This window comes from Chelonia mydas, chromosome 2, assembly GCF_015237465.2.
Source record: "Chelonia mydas isolate rCheMyd1 chromosome 2, rCheMyd1.pri.v2, whole genome shotgun sequence".
In the NCBI taxonomy this organism is placed as follows: Eukaryota; Metazoa; Chordata; order Testudines; family Cheloniidae; genus Chelonia; species Chelonia mydas.
In genome coordinates this window covers 91234761-91249847 of record NC_057850.1, presented here as the reverse complement: position 1 = coordinate 91249847, position 15087 = coordinate 91234761, and positions in this window count along the sequence as shown.

Sequence of the window (15087 nt, the reverse complement as noted above, 5' to 3'; positions counted from 1 at the left end):
ACCCAAGCCCTGGGTCCAGTATAGCCTGCACAAAGGTATAAGGGGGAAGGAGAGGCTTTTACTTCCCCTTATGCCCCTGTTTGGGTGCACAGTTCAAGTCCACATCTAGCCCACTTAATCAGAGAAAAGATAGTAAACTATGGAATAGGTAACAATAAGTAATCTAACAAACTTTAAAACAGTTTGTGTGTGTGTGTGTGTGTGTGTGTATATATATATATATATATATATATATATATATAATGATAAACATACTTAACATTGCAGACTGTCCTAAAAACAGCACCTTATGTTTATACACATTCATGAAGTACCTTAAAAGGCATCTTTCAGTGAAAATGGGAAGATATTTTCCCTCCTAGGAAAAACTTCTAAGGAACAATAAATCCAGATTTACTGTAACAACATCTTTTATTGAACATATGCTTTTCACTGATACTCAGCAGGGAGTTTTCCTGCAAGAAGCAGACCAAAGAGTTTGTGTATAAATGATTATGATCACAAAAGTAGACTTATCAAATTGCTTTCCATTTTACAACGGAGATAACATCCAGATGGGAGGCTCAGAGACCCTTTTTCTAGACCAATTGACCTTTGACAATTGTAATATTGCTTCTTACAGCAATATCAGTGTAGAGATTAGAACCTAGATCCTTAGGGGGTCCCAAGAAAGTAAAATAAAAATTAATCTTTCTCTCTGTTTGTCAATTGTGTGTATTTATATGTCACAAAAAGAAAACACACGACGGACGAAGATGGTGGTGATGATGATTATTGACTGGGATTTTCAAAGGACCTTAAGAGTTTTCAGGATCCGAATCCCTTTGATTTTTGATGAAAGTTGACTGCCTTTCTCTTTTGGTCCCCTCTGAAAATCCCAGGCCACAATAATAATAATCTCCTTTCAAATCAAATCCAAACAATGAAAAAAGAAATGTACCAGCCAGAAAGCTAGCACATGTCGCTCAGGCCACTCCCACATACTGACAGTTTACAAAAGAATTCTGGAAACATTAACTATGGCACACTTTTAGACCATAAATATCTAGGCCAGAATTTTCAAACCTGGGCACCTAGTGGCTCCGAAGCCCATATTTAGCTTGATTTTTCGGAGATGATAAGCATCTGCCGTTTCTGTTGACTTCAGTGGGAGCTGGGGATAGTCAGCACCTCTGACAATCAAGCCACTGACATTTAGGTGCCAAAATATGGAATGAGGAGGCCAACCTTTGACACCTAGGTATAAAAATTCTGGTCCTGGGTGTAGAGATGAACCACCAAAATACCAACCATTACACAAGAAACACCACCAGTCTGGAATCTTTAAAACATATGGATTAGATGTTAGGAACCCTCAAGACACTAGTAAATGCATCTTCTTTTGTTGGAGTCCATAACTTAAAGGAATCAAAACCAAAAAGCATGAAGGAATGTAAAGAAAAGTGAGACAGAAAGTAATGAAAAGGGGAAAGAATGATGTTTTTTAAATAAACTAGGAAGAAGGTGATAGGAAAAATAGGAAATAAAGCAATACCACTACCATCATGTCAATATAATTCCAGCTATTAGGACTGGTTTCAGAGTAGCAGCCGTGTTAGTCTGTATCCACAAAAAGAAAAGGAGGCTAGCCTCTGAGTTATTAGGACTGTTGATTTCACACACAGTACCTGCCCGATGTTACGCAGCCATTGTCAGCAGTACAACAGTAATTCTGATATTTTACCAGTTCATTCAATGGTGACTATTTTTCTCACATTACAGCACTGGCATTGAGCTGTTTTATCGGAGGTGTTTATTTGCTGAATACTGGCCATAACAGCAGTGAACGTGAAGCGCTGGTAAATTGGCCCTTTCTAATTGGGCTTCAGGTGAAAACCCAGAGGAACCTACAAAGACTGAGAATAGGGTCTATATGAGTGGCTGTCTCACTAGTTCTTCTTTTGCAATTTTCCTTTTCATTATCTTTAATGTTTCTAAGACAGGTCTGACATGCAGACCAACGGTTTGTTTCAAGGGACTGGAGAAAGGAGACTAGACAAGTTGCAGGACAAAGACAATTAAAATGTGTGAAAAATGGAGCTGACAAAGTAGTTGAAGTCTCTCATGATAAAGTGACATGAAATATGTCCCCACACTTACTATTCCAAGGTAGAACATGGAACTTAAAAACATCTGGCAAAACAATTCTTCCTTTCTTCAAGGGCGGTGCTTGCAGATTTTCTCCTTTCTCCTTTCCCTGACACTTCAGGGCCTACATTGTACCTTTGCCTGGATTGCTCTTAACTCTACCCAGTGCCCACAGACACTGCTCTGAACACTAGCTCAAGCCAGAGGTCACCCAGAGATCAATCACGCCGCATTAATGCTCCAGGTCCCTGCCGGCACAGGTAACAAGAGACTGAACTTGATCTTCTTTGGCGTCCCATACATAGTAAAAAAAAAAAAACAAAGTGCTGTCACCAACATCCAGAGCAGATTATTTATTCCTTGATTAGATTTTGATTCTCCTACTCTTTCTCCCAATCAGTGGTAAGTTATTCAACTTTAAAATCAATGGGAGTACTTAAGGAATGGTAGGAAGTATAAGAGAACCAGGCCCTTATTCTAACAATACACTGTTAACCATTGACTTTGGTGGAGAGACAAGATGAGTGAGATAATACCTTTTATTGGACCAACTTCTGTTGGTGAGAGAGACAAGTTTTTTTTGCTCACACTAAGCTCTTCTTCAGGGCTGATGGGCAATGGGACAGGTTAAACGGGACATGGGGATACTCATCATAGTACACATAGCTATCATTCTGAAGTCATTTCTCTGGGCAGCACATTGCTATAACTGCTTTCTAAAACTTTAAAAAATTCATTTTGAACACAGGGGACAAAATAATAGCTGGCATGATACCTTTGGCAATCTATTTTTCTGTCCCAAGCTCATCAGCTAAGTATACAGTATAATGAAGTCAGAAGAAATCAAGAGTTACACCAGCGATGAAATTGACCTGAGATATCTGAAGCACTGGTTGTCTGTATGTTCACCTATAGAACATTGCTTTAAAAATAGGTAATTATATGTCCAATATAGAATAGGCTTTTATCTGCACTGGATTATTCATCTTTTATATATACACACCATCTTCCTTCAGAATGTTATGCTCTCGTTTGTGTATCGCTTATGATCTAATACTTCACATCCAAAACTTTCATCTGTCTTTCAGTTGTATGTCTTTTTGTGTTTTCAGCTGTCAACACACTATAAAAATGTTGGTGATGTTGTTGTTGTTTTGCTTTTATAGCTTCTGATCCTTTTAGTCATTGATAGGATCACATTTTGGTAGATATATGCATAATTCTTCATTCTGACCTGTCTGTTGGGCTTATGATTAATCTTCTATTTTGTTTTTATGTCTGTGTGCCCTTGTGTTACTGATTCTGTATCTGTAAAGCAACAATACATTACAGTTCGTGAACCATCTTAGCCATCTCAGAGCTGTCAAGAGAACTTAATTTCAGGTTGTTTTGTTTCTTTCTAGGGAAATAAAGTTCTAGGGACTGATAGTGCGAGGCTGAGAGCCGTCCTAGCATGCTCAACAATTCACAAGGCTGGAGCTTTAGTTATTTTCATTATTATAACATTACCTAGATTTAAATATGGCTTTAAAATGAAAAATAAAGCTTTGAAAATGGATGCAAGGAATCATTCCTTAAGATGAACAAACCCAGAATATGATGTGTGATATTTCAAGTCCTTACAAGACCTGCCATAATTTTCAGATATTGGCACTGCATGAGATTATGCAGCCAGTAGATCGTACAATATATTGCATTGAGATTCAGATAGAATCCATGAACACTATATTTAATATAGAACGGTAAATTTTGAAGTAAAAATTTTGGAACTGATTTTTGAACCCCCAAAGTTCAAAGATGTTAGGATTCAAGTTTTGGTTCACCACATTCATAGAACTAGAGCAAGCTGAAAAAAATCAGATCTCTGCTAGGTTTGAAATTCTGAACTCTGCTGAAGTTTGGGAGTATTTGGGTTAATGGTTTTACTTGAGATCTATTGGTAATATTTAACAAATGTAGGTCATGCGAAGGAGTTAGGCAACTTTTTTCAGATCAAAAGAGATTTAACCTTAGAAGTCCACAAGCTTCTACCCTGAAGGCTGAGATTTTCAAAGGAGTTTAGCGAAATTATATACCTAAATCCCATTGAATTGCATTTGGGCACCTAACTCACGTAGACTTCTTTGAGAAGGAGCCTAAAAAGATGTTTATCATACCAGTTCAGATCATTAAGAGCTATCAGGTCTTGCATCCTGCCTTTTACAATGACCAAGTACTTGATGTTTCAGGTCAAGGAAAAACAAACTATTTATTAGGCAACTAAACTAACAAATTGTTCCATTCTGTGTATGTGAGGAGTGGAAGAAATTTCCTGATGACCGCTACAGGTGAGCAACTTATGCTTTGAAACATGAAATTTAAATATCTTTATGTTAGTTTGCATAACTACAATTGTTACTAATGTTCATAAATGGTCATAACATTTTCCACCTTTTAAAAAAAATCCAGATAAGTATTTGAGTCAATGACATCCTATGACAAGGAATTCCTCTGGTTGATCATACACTTGCCATGTTACCTGCTACACTTGCTAAATAACAAACCCATCACATTACTGTCTCCTTGGCCATGTCTATATTAGAAAGTGTACACTGTCATAAATAAAACCAAGCTAGTTACATGGGTGCAAATCCCTAATAGAAATGCATTTAAACTTTAAACTAGTAAATTACTGCATGAAACTAAATCGGTGTAAGTACAATTTTGACCTGCTTAATTGTGTTTCTATAAAGGATTTGCACTGGTGCAACTAGATTGACATTAGTTACACTAGTGCAAGTTTTCTAATGTAATCAAGGTATTTCTCTCTTGCAAGTACATAGTATAAACCTGGTTAACTGAATTCTGAGTTACCCTGAATTATGATTTAATTGAAGTTTGGTTTGGTCTCTCTTAGGATTATATTGGAAAAAGTGCAGATAGTTTGACCAGTGTTCTCCTGACTGAACTCCAAGGAGACCCAGGGCCTGTTCCACCTCTGCCTTGCATTTGGTGTATTCATTTCCATCTGTGCAACATTGAGAAATGCCACCAACTATTCTGATTCTCATTTCATTTTTCATTGAGTGTCAACTTTATTTGCATTATGTTCAGGAATAAAAAAGTGACCTTATAGTTGGAGGAATTTATAATCTTATAATGAAGTGAAATAGACTCCATATACAATGAAAATAACATTTGTACATAATGATATTTTGTGTCTAATTTTTCAAACATACATTTCTCTTCCCCCACCCCACCCCACCCATGTTGAAATATGTTGACTTTGTGGAACCACTGCAACAAGTTATGACTGATATACAAAATGAAATGTTCTCTACCACAAAGGAGAAATTTACATTTGAATGGTCTGTTATTTACTAGGCACTGGGGCAAATACCATTTAGCTCAGATATACGGAGAAAGCTCGTTAAGCCAAAAAATATGAAGATGGAAATAACTAGGGGCCAGATTTTTCAGAGGTACTGAAAACCCACAACTCTAACTAAAATCAATGGGACATGCAAATGCTAGGCATTTCTGAAAATTACACTCCTTGGTCTTTGGTTTTTAGTATTTTTAATTTTGTGTATGTGTGTTTTTTCCCCCTCAGTAGCCATCCTCCCCTAAATGTGCAGTGACATTCGCTTAATCGCTGTCAAAGAAAGATCCTCTTTACTACTCAGGACCCTAATCCACTAAGCCATTCCAAAGTATATTGGGCCAGATTCTCTTCTGAGAACTGGCCCTTTTGCACCATTCAGGTGGCAAAAAGAGGGGATTCTACCTGCAAACTGCAAGCAGAGAATTCCCCTGTCAGAGATGAATTCCTGTCTGGCACATCTGTGTCAGATCAAGAGGCTATGGCTCTGCATTCTGAGTAGGCGCCATGAGAAGGTGTGTCAGGAACAGGGATGTGCCATTGCAGGACTACATTCTGCTACACCTTTTGGGGGATTAAGAAATCTCTTCCAGTAGCAAAACTTGCAATTGCCCTACAGCAAATCTAAGCATTGTCAGAGTTGGCTCTTTGATGTCTTCCACTTCAATCCTACCCCAAGCAGAGCAATAGTGCAAGATAGAATCCGCCTCTTATTTATTTTAAAGTATGTGTTATTAATATTCAGATAAGACATAGATTTAAAATAATTCTCATTTCAAAGGTTCATTTACATACTACGTGCAGTGATTACTATAGCTACCCTAGTAATGCATCCACAGCCATTGAAACACAGCCATTTTTACACAGCTTATTCAATAAGTCAGTCCTGATGCAGATGGAAGAGTATCACCTCAGTCATCTGTACTATTTCCTGTGATACTGAACTTCATTCTCCCAACCCGGCATGAAAAAGACCTGACACTGGTTAGCTTGTATGATTTGAAGGGAACATAACACAAAGTGATATGACTGTAGGTAACAAATGCATGAGAGATTTGCTAGCTTGTTTTTACTGCTGTACTGTCCTCTACAGACAGAATATGAATCACTCTTTTTATTTGGTTTGGTAGGATAAGAGAAAGGCTCTGTATATACTTTCAGTCTCCATGCTGTGGGAAGGAAGGATTGAAGCTGCAGCATGCTGTGTTCTGGCTATTCCTGGCTGCAAAGCAGCCTCTAGACAACTGTGAGACTGCTTTAAATTAGATGTAGTCAGGTAGGATTCCAGATTGCCCCAGAATAGAAGAAGGTTCAAAGGAGGGTTAAAGTTACTTTTGACATCCTTACTATTCCTACTCTTACCAGAACTCAGGATGACTGGAGAATGTGGTGCAATGTTCTTTAGTCAAGTGTGCACAATGTGTGGTTTTTCTTCTTCATTTTAATTGGCCAATTATTATGAGGCAAACCCTCACCCAGAGCCTGTGATGACTCATCCTGCAGGTGTGCTGCAGCAGCCAATCCTCGAGCAAGGACTGAGTGAGATGACCTCCAGGGACAGCTATTTAATCCCACAAGAAGAGCAACAAACTAGTCTGCATTGTCACAATTCGACTGGGGATTATTCCACTGCCTTATGGTGTTACAGATTGCCTGAGTTTTTTGCCTGCTCCTGTTCCCTCTGCAGGCCACCAACCTACTCCAGTTTCTGCCACAGGCTTTTGGCCTGCTCTCTCCAGCTGACCTTTCACCACCATCAATGAGCCTGAGCCAGTTCTGCCTCTGCCCCACTGACCGTTATGCTGGGCCAAGTGAGATTAACGGTTTCCAAATGCTGTTTTGATCTCACAGTATGGAAATACTTTTGAGAGGAGTTGCCATTAAAACATAGTTGAGAGCTGAAGTCAAAGAAGCGCACAGTCAGGGAGCTGCTGTTCTTATTAAAAAACAAAAAGCATAGAACTAGTAGGCAGGATTTGTGACTTCACAAAAACAAATCAGTTAGGGCTCTGAAACCTCAGTAGCTTCCTTTCTTGCTGTTCTCCAGCACTGTATACAAAGGGAATCTGTAATACCACGAGTCTAATGTCAAGGCACTATGACTAGAGGGCATATTTTCTTCAAGAAGCAAAACTTGATAGTTGAGGGAGAGACAGGGAGGGAGAGGTATACAAGGCAGTATATCAGATCCCTCTTTCCTGCTTAACGTTATCAATGAATCAATGAAAAACAATCGGAAACTGAATCTCTGTAGGATGAATTTGACTTGTTTTGTTCCATAACTTTTTAGCTTACATTCCTCCCTCATTATCTTCTAGCAATATGCCATAGGGTTCTTCAGAAACCACTGCTATCAAGATCTCCAGCTACAGTATAAGGGAAGCCGTCCCTGAGGGGAAACTTTAATTTTGAGAAGGCATATGACTGACTGACAGAGTCTTTGTAGATAAACCCCTGACAGCAGCTGTGATGATCCAAAACTGAACAAAAATATATCCAATTTCCTTTCCTCCAAAATTATTTCTTAACTCTCTTTCACTCACAGAAATGTATTACAACTATCAGGTGACTCCAGAAACACTGTTAGAAACCCAAACTTTCATTATGTCAAAGTCTTAAAAGGTCACAAAAATGTTCCATTTCCTAGCTAGAAACCTGGGTGGACGCCTTACTCTTAGTATTTGTTGGTAATGGTTACCTTGCGACTGTACGCATTGTCTCAAGACAGGAACTTTGTTGTCCCACCTGTAGGGAAATGTAATCATTTGTCTAGTGGATGAAACAAAAGATATTTGAAAATTGTCTAGATAGCTTCACAACAGTGCATCGCCAAAGCAACTCTCATGGCCATTACAGTGTATAGAATATTTTAGCACTGAAACACATGTAACGAAGGGAAAAGATGACTGCTATGAATTTGTGCATGAAAAATGGTGAGCAATCACAATTAACTTAAATAGAGATTTTAAAAAGCATCTCTCAGCTCAGTTGTACACTACAATTCAGATGCTGATATGATAGTCAGTAATCTAACTGAATTCCCTAGACTGAACAGGCTAAGATTTGCTTTTATTTTTAATCACTTTTGAATCACTTGCGTTCTCATCCCAGTTATTTTCTGAAAATCTTATTGTTTTTTGTAGGCAGCTTCAACTCATATCAAAGGTCAAAGTATTGAATAAATGTTTCTATTCTTTCATCAAATTTTATGACACTTTTATTACCTTTGTCTTTACATCAATATAAAAATATCTCACACAGCCGCTTTCAGATACACAGCTGCCTTGTATGTCTGGAACATACTTAACATTAGCACTTTCCCAGGATATACTGAAGGGAGTTGACACGTCTGTTTTGTCCTAAGACTGAAAAATAATGTTTTCTGAGACTGTCCACAAATCTGCCTATGCAAAGCATTAACTCTTCTGTTTCTGTTCTCCCTAAAACATCCACTCTGGTCCCACACAATCATGGATGTCCACATACTTGCTGCATGCCTAGTGTCATTTGAATAAGGTAATGATGAACTGGTTTGCAGGATTTTTTTTTCTTTTCACTCGTAACACTGGAACTATAAATGGTTTCTGCCAATGGAAAACACCCTTTCAACTACAGCGTTTCTCTACCTTAGAATTCACTCTCCCGGCTTATATACGTACATTTAAAATATTTCAGCAGAGACTTTTTCCTGGTAAGAGCTGAATTTGTAACTTAAATCACATGCAAGTTCATATATTGATTGATTTTATTTCCAGGAGATTTCCACGCCAAATCACAGAAACAAATTCCTTCCTTTTGCCTCTCTGTTGGTGTTGTTTCTCCTTTTCTATCTCTCTCTTGTAGCTGTTTGGGATCTTTTTGTTGACATGATTTTTTTTTAAATGAAAATGCAGTTTCCACACTATTTTTTTTTCCATTCCATTCATTTCATTGGGAATATGAAAATGAAATATGTTGTTTTGGATAAATTCAACAAATTTAAATATTTCCATTTCTTGACCTCAACCAAAATATTTAGCTCCAAATCAGTTAAACATCAAACTGCATCTGCCCATAATGCTGCAGTGCCTCACAGAAATTGTAGTTTGAGTGCTTTATGGCTCCATTCTCTCCTATGAACCAGGCCTTTTAGCTAAACTACTGTTCTCATGGTGCTCTGCAGCAGCTCAGCAAGAAGGGAGACTATGTGCATCATGGGAAAGTCAATCTGGCCATGAGCGCTGCACTTACAGGAGAATGGGGCCATGAAGCACCCAAACTACAACTCCCAGGAGGCATTGTGAGATTTATGGAACCATTTCTAAATAGAAATGTTTGGATTTTGGTTGAAAGGTGTTTTTTTTGGGGGGGGGGGGGGGGAGGGAGGAGAGTTTTTGTTTTTATACCAGAAAGTTTAAATTTCTATGGAATAAATGCCACCATATGGCGACACAATGGGGTGGAAAGTTTGTACACTTTTCGTTTATTCTGTGAATAAAGATGGGAACTTAAGCTGACTGGACTGTCAATCCATCAACTTTTAGTAGCACTGAATTCACTTAAACAAATTAACTGGGGGAAAAACAATCCACTTTGGCTTGAAATTCCTCATCTCTGTTCTAGTCAAGTCATGAGAGTTTAGCTTTTCAAAAGTAGAAAGTCTTCAGTGTGAAAATGTCAATTTATGTCATTAATAATTTTTTAAAAGGCTTGTTTTCCAAAAGCTGTCAAAAGATGACTTAGAATTAATAGGAAACCTGTCCATCATCTATTTTATTATTATTGTTACTCCTCTCCCACTAAGATATTGCAATTATTCCTCTAATAGCAATTTTATACTGCTTTAGTGTCACTTGCTTGAATACAAAATGTCTTTGTATATAATTTACTGAATGAACAGTTAACTCTTGCTATAGTTTTATTTAGAGTTAAACATCATGGTCCTGACTTTGTCAGCATCTCAGTTATTTCAATGGGACTACTTACAGAGTAAAGTTATAATCAATATAAGTAATGGTGGCAGAATCAAACCATATTTAATTCATGTTTATGTTCCATTTATGTGTTCCACTTTTTTCCCTTAACTTAATTTCCCCATTTTCTACTTATTTCATATATGTTTAAAACAAGTTATCAGCCATAGTGAACAATATCTCTGAGGCCATATGGAAAGTCATTAGGAATTGTCCATGGCTGTATGGTGTCTAAATTGCTTTTGCTGTGGGAGTTTAGATGATGAGACATCATGGGCCTGGTTATAACTCTATTAACTTATGCTCGGGATAAATTCAGTCACATATTTCTTTGAGATAAGATTCTGCTTTTCAGAACCAAAAATCAGGCCAAATGTTTTGATTGCATGACTCAGAGGGAAACAAACTTATGCTATTCATGGAATGAGCGTGGAAGAGAGGAGCTGGTTCCCCTTAAAAAATTGTAAACACTAAAAATAAACTCTACTGTATTAGAGCTTGTCTACCTGAGAAGCTTTTCCAAGTTATGTTGGTATAATGACATTCACAGAGTTAAACAGCTACAGTAATACTAGTATAACTTCATTGTCTGGATGCCCTTATTGCAAAGCACCCATAAACTCAATTGGAAAAAGGCTGTCTTACACCAGAATAAGTGTGTCCACACGAGGGAGTTATGTCAGTATAACTATAGCAGTTGAAACTCACACTTTATTTGTACCAATATTACTCCTGTGGGTAGATAAGCCACTATTTACTCAGTACGCAGAGTACAGCTCAACTTGCCATCCTTTTATTCTTGGTTGGAATAGTGCCCGAGCAATCTGGCATTATTTTTCTTTTCTTTCTGCTTCAATATTTTCTTTACTTCAGTGAGCTTCCCAGTGACTCTGCCTCTCACCCAAATATGCAGAACTAGTTTCATTACCATTGTGAATAACTGAGATAGTTATGGAAAGTCCATTCTTTATCATTTTAGTTGTCCTCTTTTCTATCATATCTTTCACAATTTTATTTGATCCCTTTGTGGGGAAAATGTGCAGCATATCATTTTGTTTCATTAAAGGATTTTTTTAGTCAGTACAAAAAATATGTAAATATGACATATCTTAATCAAAAGATCTGTTCCTTGCATATAGTAAGAATCAAATATTAGCTACTTACTGTTAGAGACACTAAAAAAAACATTGTTTTAATCCTTGTAGTATTGCTGACTCAATACAGATATGAGTTATATTTTCTTCTGGCTTTCATGTTATCAGTGGAATTTTTAACTATGTTCTAATTGCAGAATCTTTTGGCTGGTGATATACAAGCCAGAATTAACACACCTTGACTTTGAGATCCCAGACTGTCAGTTAGAAAAATAAAACGCACACATAGTGCAAATTGAGCAAGTCTGCTATGGAGCCTGTCACAGGGTCCACACAGGCTTTCTCCCTCTTTAGCCTACGCCCTGTGTTTAGGCTGGTATAATAAAGAATCTTCCACACCTTCTTTTGCTGGATCACCCAAGTGTCTTTATTTACAGTGTTCATGCAGTTCCCAGATTCCCCAACTGCTAGTGCTCCACAGACCCTCCTGGCTTTTAAGGCTTCCTTCTTTGGTAAGGAGACAGCAATACTGCCCTCCTATCCCCCACCCAGACTAGCCCCACTCACTGAGCTTTGCCCAGGGCTTTTATAGCTCTCTAGTGCCTCAGCCCAGCTGTCAGTACTTAGCATGTTCCTCTGAGCCAGCCCTCATTAGGGCTTGCAGCTGGGCTCCTTGTTGAATACCTATGTCTCTACCACTGGCCAGAGAGCAGACTACAGGGAGCACTTTCCCCTGCCCTGCCACAGAGATACAATGAACAAAAACGTCATTGTTTTTTCAAGCTATTTTTTACATATTTTTAGTGTGTGTCTACACTTTCAAGTAATTTCTAAATTGTAAGTCTAGAGGGATGTCTCCTTTAAGTAAAACTCACATTAGACATAATTGTTTTCTAATATTTACTTTAGCTTGGAACTGAACAAGAAGGAAGAAAAATAAAAAGCAAGCATTGTAACAGCATTGTTGTGCCCCATAGCAGTACAATCTAACTTCTTTTAGTTTCAGCATGCTGCATCTGCACGTGGAAGAAACAGTACTTCTCCCCACCCGACTGCGAGGTACTTTCTGCAACTGTAGCAGGCACAAAATGTTCACCCTTCACCAAATGTGCCATTGGTCAAACGCCACACACCCCCATGTGTTTTCCAACTGAATCTTGGCAGATAATCAGGGACCAACTCATTTCATATGTGATCCGAGGTTCTAGCCATACACGGCAAAATGGTGAGGACGAGGAAGGTCAGGAAGAAAATAAGCCTGTTGTCTCCACTGCCATGCTTTGGACACCCTGACCAACAACTGTAGCTGCATGGAGTATTGCACATGTACATATTTGATCTTAACAGTGGAGTGAGACCTCTGAATGTCAAGAAGACTGGATAGGGGGAGTTGCTGAGATACTGCATGTGTTGCACTGTTTTTCTGAGTCGCCTCTAGCTAACAGAAAGGGAAAACCAGACAGGATTTCTGATATCCTCTCCATCTGTGGAGCCAACAAAGTATCATTGGATTCAGCTAGGGGGAAAGTGGACTTAGTTCCAATTTCTCTGCACTTTTTCTCCAGTACCATTTTTTAAAAAAAACAGTATATTACTGAGACTTTCACCCTCTGCTGCTTCTCCATTGTAGCCTGTGTCTACATACAAAGTTAGAGACTTATTTCGTAGCTGAAACAGTTAAAATGAAGCATCTCTCCTATCTTATTGCTAGACATCTAACTGTTAATGAAAATTACAAGACACTTCAGTGTAATAAATAATACATGACAAGGTGTGTGTTACTGTGAGATAACACACATCTCAGAGGCTTTGTGACACATGCCTTAGAGTGTCTTAGTGCAATTATAAAATGGCTCAAAGATAGAATTTTAAAAAGAGTTCACATGTTTATAGCCATCTACAAAAGAGACATGAGTAATTTGTTACTGTGATGATTAATGCGAAACTGGGGGGGGGGGGGAGGAGGAGGAACATATTATTGCTTTTTCATTCTGATAATTTTATAGCTTTCCAACACAGGGAATACAATATTGTTTGATAGGACTGGACTCCTGCCAAGGTCTGTGATGAGACAGGACTCAGCTATGTTAAAGCTAATATTAACAATCTGTTCTGAAATATTTCATATGGGCCAAAATATTGAATAAGCTCATTCAGATTTCTCCAGATGTGACACAGAGTTTGATTATCTTGTTTTCCATCAACTTTGATTTAGGGCTAGATTGGGACTGTGCACTGTCTTGCAGGGGAATAACAGGCTGTATAAAACCCCCTTATACCCATCTTGCATTGTGGATTTTAACACAGTTTGGAGGGGAAAATAGTCTTCATGGGTTTGCTAATCTCCCTCCTGCACATGTAGGTAGGTAGTACCTTGATTCTTCCCTACCAAAAACACTGGCCAGCAGAGGTGAACCAGTTTTTGAGAGAAAGTAATCCCTGGCTCAGATTACTTCCACCCTGGAGCACAGAGGAAACTAGGAGCCAGATTTCCCCTAAAGCAGTACAATTAAATTACCACTTCCTTAAAGCCACAAATAAGCCCATAATAGCAAGGTACCATTTTTTATATATTTGAGTACTAGGTACCAAATATTAGACCTACGTCTACTAAGGGGACTTTTGTGTATTATAATGTATGAAACATTTTTTGGTCCAATATATGGTAGCACCTTATATGACTTGTCTGCATTGTCTTCAGGACCAATATGTCAGGGTGAAAACTTAGAAAAAAGCACTAGAAATCAATTTCTTGGGTAAAATCTTGCACAGATAGGATAACTTAAATGATCTAGTAGAGTCTTTTCACCATCTCTTATTTTTGCTAATGATAAAGTCTGCAAAGTATCTTCCAAAGCTGATGTTTAGTACTCAGTTTTTCTGTGACTAGAGGGGAGAATGGGAAGAACTGAATTCATCTTTGTAATATTTAAGTGCCATAACCGTTTCTGACCTAAATATTTTTAAATGGGGTATTTTGACTACACTACTCCTTTTTCTCACTATTGGTGACTTTAAGTAAATACATACATTGGCAATAAGAATTGCATGTCAGGTTCTATAAAACCTCAAAAAGGCAATGCACATAGTAATCAGCTGGGATTGAGAGAGAACAAATGGAATTTTACAATACAACTAAAACACAGAACGGTTTCTCTGAAGACTATGTATAAAATGTATTATTCTGGGTTTATTGTAATGTATTGACATCAAATACACAACTTTTAACTAGCATGGCCAAATTAACCCCTGGTTAATAGGATTTTTGTTGTTTTTTGCTTTGCTGGCAATTCTGAAAAATTAAAAGTTTTTTTTTCCAATGTTTTGATTAGCTGAAAAATTTGAACAAAATTGTTTTGCATCAAAAGAAACATTTTGTTAGACCAGAAATGAAACATTTTGTTTAAATTTTGACTATTTAAGGGATTTGATTGTTTTCTAATAAAATTAAAGGAAATTTTGAAATGAAAAAATGTAATGTTTCATTATGAAAATGTTGAAATGAGAGATTTCAGGTTTTTTTGTTTGAACCGAAAAAAACTCAGCAAAACCA